General features: G+C 37.3%; 1 pseudogene; it reads left to right on the top strand.

Moving 5' to 3' along the window:
• The first annotated feature begins 4,005 nt into the window (after nt 1-4,005).
• LOC106378120 lies at nt 4,006-7,133 on the top strand (annotated as a pseudogene).
• The last annotated feature ends 244 nt before the right edge of the window (nt 7,134-7,377 follow it).

Here is a 7,377-nt window from a genome sequence, read left to right as displayed (position 1 = left end):
CATCAAAAGCCGAGAAAACGAATAGCCGAAACAGATCGTCCGGTGAGCTCGACCATGACACGAGCCGGCTTGCCCGGCGAGCACGACCGTGTTACCGGTTGGCTCGCCGGCGAGCTCGGCCGCAACACGAGCCAGCTCGCCCGGCGAGCACGACCGTGTTGCCGGTCGACTCGCCGGCGAGCTCGGCCGCGACACGAGCCAGCTCGCCCGGCGAGCACGACCGTGTTGCCAGTCGACTCACCGGCGAGCTCGGCCGCGACACGAGCCAGCTCGCCCGACGAGCACGACCGTGTTGCCGGTCGACTCGCCGGCGAGCTCGGTCGTGACACGAGCCAGCTCGTCCGGCGAGCACGGCCGTGTTGCCGGTCGGCTCGCCGGCGAGCTCGACCGTGGCACAGATCAGCTCGCCCGGCGAGCGCGGCCAATTCCCCGTGGACCATTCCAAACCCGGTCCCATCCCATAACCATGCATCTTCGTCCAAAGTTTCCGTAACTCAGTCTTCGGGTCCGTGGATACGACACCAATGTTCCGTCTAAAAAACATCGTCGAAAGTATTCGGGAAGTTGGGAAGGTTATGTCTCTCGAACGGTTTCCTATTCTTCGTAGTAGAGCATGTTACAGTTAACTTAACACCAACTGCCTCGGCTATGCAAAGAAACAGGGTTCCGTTGGAAGAACCATGCCTATACCAACGGCTACTTCGCGATTAAAATCATAAAAACACTTAAGTCTCGGTACGGCCCAAAGAGGGTCCAAATTGCGGACAACGGCCCATCTATGGTCCCAAAAGACTTGAGCCCAAAGACTGGTATGACGGTTTATCTCATCCGCGGGAAGAGATAAATGTCAGATTTTCTAAGATAATCACAAAGAAGAAGGAAATATGGAAAATCCCGCTTCGCGACAAATCCAGCCCAAGAAGAGGTAAACCGACCTAAGGAGGAGTATATAAGGGGGACCTAGGACGAAGAGGGAGGAGAGATTGGAGCACATCAAAGAAACTTAGCACTTAGAGCAATTTAGGCATCTTTTTCCGTTTTTACTAATCGAGCTGCGACTCAACTAGTTTAGATTTAGGTCGCTAGACTAGCGAACGTACCGACAGCTCTTTTAGCCTAGCTCTTCACTTGTTGTTCACGCTCAAACGCGAATTCAGAAATAAGATCCTTTTATTCTCTTTTCTGCTTATTTTCATTTTATTCTTTCATATTGATCGTGTCGTGTGTGGCCCAGCAGATAACCGGGACCTTCAGGGAAGGCTAGGTGAACTTGGCTTTCCTCCGATTAACAAAACTCGACGGTGCGAATTTCGGTTCCCACAGTTCTCTAAAACCTCTCCAAAGTCTTTTAGAAACTTCCCATCGTGAGATCTCCCTTCTCCAAGGTGAATCTCTTCAAGCTTGGTCCCCAGGATGTCTTCGTATTAACTTCGTCTTGGTCCGCAATCCATTCTTTAAGTCGCAATCTTCATCTTGACTTGTTCATCAGCACGTACACTTCTCTGTTGTAAAATAATTTTTAAATATATTTTCTCATGAACATATTAATTTGCTTAATAACTAAATGCAAATACAGTAAGATAAATATATAATAAGAAGTGACAAATACATACGATTTTAGACAATGGATTAATTATAACATGTAAATTATAAAATTATTGTATTTGAAATAGTTATATAAATATTTAAGTATATGATTAACGTTAAATATATACCACTTATCTTCTAAAACAATAATTTATGTATAGAAAAGTGAAAACAAACATCCACGCGGTTGCGCGGATCAAAATCTAGTAACACTTTAATACTTTATTTGATAGTTATCTACAAAATTTTAAATAGTAATAGAAAATCAGTAGTGAAATCTTTTTCTATAGAATAATGGCTGCACATATGCTCTAATGCATGAATTGACTATGAATCTACGACACATCACTATTATCATCAATGTGAATATTTTACTGATCAAATAACAATTACTAGGAAATAATTTGTGCCGTGCGCGAAATGTGATTATTAGCTTCGTTTTTTTAATAAGGAAACATTAAATTTGTTTAATCTGGATACCAGTTCGGTTTTAGGTTGTTAGTTTTAGTTTTTAATCTCCTAAAATATAATTATCATTCTAAATCAAGATTTATTTTGGTTTGTTCGGTTAAAATGTTTGATGTTTTTGGGTTTTCTAGTGATAACATAAAATTACTATTATCTGTTTATTTTCATGCTATGAGTTTTAGATAGTCGTGATGTCGATCCAATGTTTTAATATTATAGTTTCTAAATGGATAATAGTAAAAGAAAAGGAAAAGAAAATTACTAAAATCAATCATTTTACTACAATTTGGTCGATAATAAAAGAATCAGATATTTCAGTTGTGATGAATACTTAGTTATAAGATACTTACATTAATGTGTGCACATGTATGTGTATGTAAAAGTATATAAATATGGTTGATAAATATATAAAGATACTGTTAATTAATATTAAATGACATTTTGGTTCAAAATAATAAATGGAAGATAAGATTCTTAAAATAAAATTACTTAAAAATAAAATAGGTCTAGACATTAGTGATTTTTTTTCATATAAAGAAAGTCAAATTCTATCCGTGAATAGTGATGGGCATGGATCAAATATCTGGGTATTTGGAGGCATTCGTGTCGATTCGATCTGTAGCCACCCGGATATTCGATGTCTCAGATATCTGAAATTTTTTAAAAATTTAATGGATATCCGATTTGATCTGTAAATAAAATAATTTTTTTAAATAAATGAAAAAATCTAAAAAAATGTAAAATAATAATATTTTATTGCAAAAATAAAACATTATTTAACTTTTTAAAATTCTAATACCTAATATAATAAATTCAATACATAGAAATATCGTAAAACTTATATAAACTATAATATATATAATTCTATAAATATATGTATATATGCATATAACAGATCAAATTGGATATCCGTTCGTAAAAATATTGGTATTTGTGATTTGATTTTTTTTACATGGATATTGCAATTTAGTATTTGATTTGCTTCGTAAAGTTACGATATCCGGATTTTTCAGTTCGAATCAATTTTGCCCAACTCTATCTGTAAACAATAAAAATAATATACTATATATATATATATATATATACTTTAGCTTTTGATTCTTCATTCGTTTTGATTCGAACCGAAAAATCTGGATAGTGTGAGTTTTATTGGAACCATGAATATGAATTTTATATTGCAAAAAACGTAAAATACATAGTGTGAACACATTTACGAGAGTTTAGCTGATAAGTTCTCTACACGTGATACATTATCATACTCATTTTCAAATCGTTGTGAGGTTGTTATGTGTCCATTATAGTGTGAACTCATATTACAATGTTTAGTTTTTAATATACAAGGGATAACAATGCAATATAGAAAGATTGATCGAATAAGGACTAAAATAAAAATTGCATGCCTTTGAGTGTGTGTGTGTGTGTAACTAAAACAATAATTCATGAATTCATGGCTACACTCACTATTATATCAATAACAATATGACCAATTTGATAGCAGGTAAAATTCTCTCTTTTATATACGTAGAAGTTATATTAATAATAATGCAATATAAGCAAGAAAGGTTGATCAAATAAGGAATGAATATCAATAATTTGACGAAGATTTATAATGTTTAAATCATAGTAGATAGTATATTTTTTGTGTATATTATCCCAATGCTGTCATCAGATTTAGTATAAAAAATGTTTAATTAGATAGTTAGCCACTCTCCTAGTCAAGGCAATGGTCGTATAAGACTCGTTGACTTATTTAATATAGTTATCCAACAAAAAATAATAATCAAGTAATTCTACATACATACAAATATGCAAACGAGTATGCGTGTGGGTCTATATAAATACATTGCGAGTGATCGTGTGAATTCAACCATTACAATTGTGTGACTATCATTTAAAGCACAAAGAAAAACACATAATCCAAACCCATTAAAAAAATTGAGAGGCCAAAAAATGGGCTTCTCTCTATCTTCTTCCTGGTTTCTTCACCCTGAGCTTCATCATGTTGTTTCCAAGATGTCTTTCTTTGATTCCTTTCTGTTCTATGTAAGTATACATCTCTGTCTCTTTATATAAACTACAATAATTATTTATCTTCTACGACAATTATCAAATCAATAATCATAACTGTTTGACGATTACTATTTATTATGATTAATTAAATTTGTTCTTTTTATTAACATATAGATTGTGCACTTAGTGGACAAGCTAGGATTATGGCATAGATTTCCAGTGCTATTTCCATAAATCTGGTGCTGTCAACACTAGAACCCCATGGTGGTACGTATTAATATGTGCATAATCACTGTTTAATTGTTGTTTAATGTTATGAAAAAATTGGAAACAGGGACGGGAGTGTAATATATGGAAATGATGATGCTGGAATGAGAAGAGTTAGGGTTTTCAAGGACGGGAAGCTAAGAATCTCCGGGGATGGTTTGTTGGAGCGAGACGAAAGAGGTGTTCCCATCTCCGGTGATATAAGAAACAGCTGGTCAGGCTTCTCTATGTTGCAAGCCCTCTTTGTCAAAGAACACAACTCCGTATGTGAAATGCTAAAAGTAAGTCATTAAACTTAGGTTTCGTATCTTTCTTGTGCAGCAAGTAACCTATATTTATGTAGAATCACACTTAAGTTTTAACTTCTTTTTCAGGAACGGTATCCAGATTTTGATGATGAGAAACTCTACAGAACTGCGAGATTGGTAACTGCAGCTGTTATCGCTAAGATTCACACAATTGATTGGACATTAGAACTCTTGAAGACAGACACACTTACTGCAGGAATGAGGATCAACTGGTATGGATTTTTAGGGAAGAAAGTGAAGGACAAGATTGGGGCAAGATTTGGACCAATACTTAGCGGATTAGTTGGTCTGAAGAAACCGAGAGATCATGGAGTTCCTTATTCGTTGACCGAAGAGTTCGTTAGTGTCTACAGAATGCATTGTCTGCTTCCAGACACACTCATCCTCCGAGACATGAGACCTGAGAATGTAGACAAAGAAAACCCTGCAATAGAACGAGAGTAAGACACATACAATGTTTGGTTCATTGGCGGATCCGAGTGTGGTTTTTGTTAACCTAGAAAGATGTTTTTAACAGGGTACCGATGACAAAACTAATTGGGAAGGAAGGAGGAAAAACGGATTCGAGGATCGGGTTTGAGCAGTTACTAGTTTCAATGGGACACCAATCTTGTGGGCATTGACATTGTGGAATTACCCTAATTGGATGAGGAACCTTGTGGCTCAAGATATCGATGGAGAAGATTGACCTAACCTTATAGATATGGCTGCCTTGGAGAGTAAGTCAAACCCATGCTTCTTCTTCTGTATCACCAATTTTCTGACCAGTTGCTTAATTTTTCCTTAGTTTATAGAGATCGTGAGAGAGGAGTTCCTAGATACAACGAATTCAGAAAGAATCTGCTGATGAGTCCTATCAAAAAATGGGAAGATTTGACAGATGATGAAGAAGCTATCGATGCTTTAAAGGAAGTGTACGAAGACGATATAAACAAGGTTGATGTAAACGTGGGATTGCACGCTGAGAAAAAGATCAAAGGATTCGCCATCAGCGAAACTGCTTTCTTCATCTTCCTCCTTGTTGCTTCCAGGTTACTACATTTATTAAAACAAAGGCTTTACTTGCGTTACAAGGAATAAAACTTGCTAATCTTGAATTTTAATTAGGAGGTTAGAAGCAGATAGGTTTTTCACGACGAATTTCAACGATAAAACGTATACTAAAGAAGGATTAGAGTGAGTTAATACAACAGAGACACTGAAGGATGTAATAGATCGACACTTCCCGAACTTAACTAACCAGTGGATGCGATGTACCAGCGCCTTCTCGGTCTGGAGCTCGGATCCTGACCCAACCAATTGGCTTCCATTGTACCTCCGATCCGCGCCTTAAGTGGTCAGATGTCACGTGGCACAGCTGTATGCGTCACGTAGTTAGGTCCTTGGTATATATGTTTCTGGGTACAGTTTGGTTTTTTAGATAACTAAGTTTTATAAATAATGTTTTCATACTACAACAAGCAAACCCGTACCCTGAGTGAGAGTGAGAACTAAAGCTTTGCTTGTACAACTGTTGTAACCGAAAGAGAAGCCCAAGTATTATGTAGAGAATAAGAGAAGCTCTGGTTACAATGTTTGATATATAAAGGGAAAACAGAAAGATCTGGATCCTATACAGCTGTGACATAATCATGTGGCGACAGATAGTAGCGAGTACCGATTTCCCAGCTGTAGAGGATATTTTTCCGTACGTTGTACACAACAACCTTGTGCTCTTGTTTTCATTGTCTGTAGCTCTTGTTTGTCACGTTGCTGACCACTGCCAGGCTTTATGTCGGCCTTCTTATAGTTCATATGGGCCGTGCTAATATCCCCTCGCAAACTCGTGGTGGGTGACGGCACAACACCGAGTTTGGACCTCAAAGAGTAGAATGCTGCCTGAGGCAGTGACTTGGTAAAAATGTCAGCCAGCTGAGAGGATGCAGGAACATGACGTACGATCAGAGTGCCTTTAGCTACTTGTTCCCGAGCGTAGTGGTAGTGAGTAGCAAAGTGTTTAGACTTCTTGTGCAGAACTGGATTTGCAGTAAGGTGAACAGCTGATAAGTTGTCACAGTAGGCTTTCGCAAGCTTTGTCACAGGGAAGTCAAGTTCTTTGGGAACATCAATTATCCAGGAGAGTTCTGCTGCAGTATCAGATAAGCACCTGTATTCCGCTTCAGTTGATGAGCGAGATACGGAGTGTTGTTTGGTAGCAGACCAGGAGATGAGATTGGAGCCAAGTATGGTGCAGAAACCTCCGGTTGATTTTCTAGTTTCACTACACCCAGCTCAGTCACTATCGCATAAAGCTTTTAAGCTGGAGTCTGAGTCGGAATGAAAGTTCAATCCCATCTCTGTAGTCTGAGTCTTGTCAGTTTCGAAAAGTTTTCAAACTTCTTTTTTCCAGTTCTGTTTTTCAGTCTCTGAAATCTTTAGAGAGAATTCACTGTGATGAAAAGTTTTCAGATATTACATCATTTTTATTGATAATTACTCAAGGTTCAACTGGCTCTAACTGTAATTACTCAAGGTTAAGTTGATCTTCTAGTTTCACTACACCCAGCCCAGTCACTATCGCAGAAAGCTTTTAAGTTGGAGTCTGAGTCGGGATGAAAGTGCAATCTCATCTCTTTAGTGTTTGCAATCCACACTACAAGGAAGTTTGTAGTATCATTTGTTTATTTTTGATATCTACAAATTTTAGAAATTCTTTTTAGTTTTATATTTTGATAATTATAAAAAATTATACTTTACA

This window comes from Brassica napus, chromosome C2 (genome assembly GCF_020379485.1).
Source record: "Brassica napus cultivar Da-Ae chromosome C2, Da-Ae, whole genome shotgun sequence".
Lineage (NCBI taxonomy): Eukaryota > Viridiplantae > Streptophyta > Magnoliopsida > Brassicales > Brassicaceae > Brassica > Brassica napus.
The sequence above is the reverse complement of the archived record's forward strand: the minus strand, read 5'-3'. Positions and strand labels throughout refer to the sequence as shown.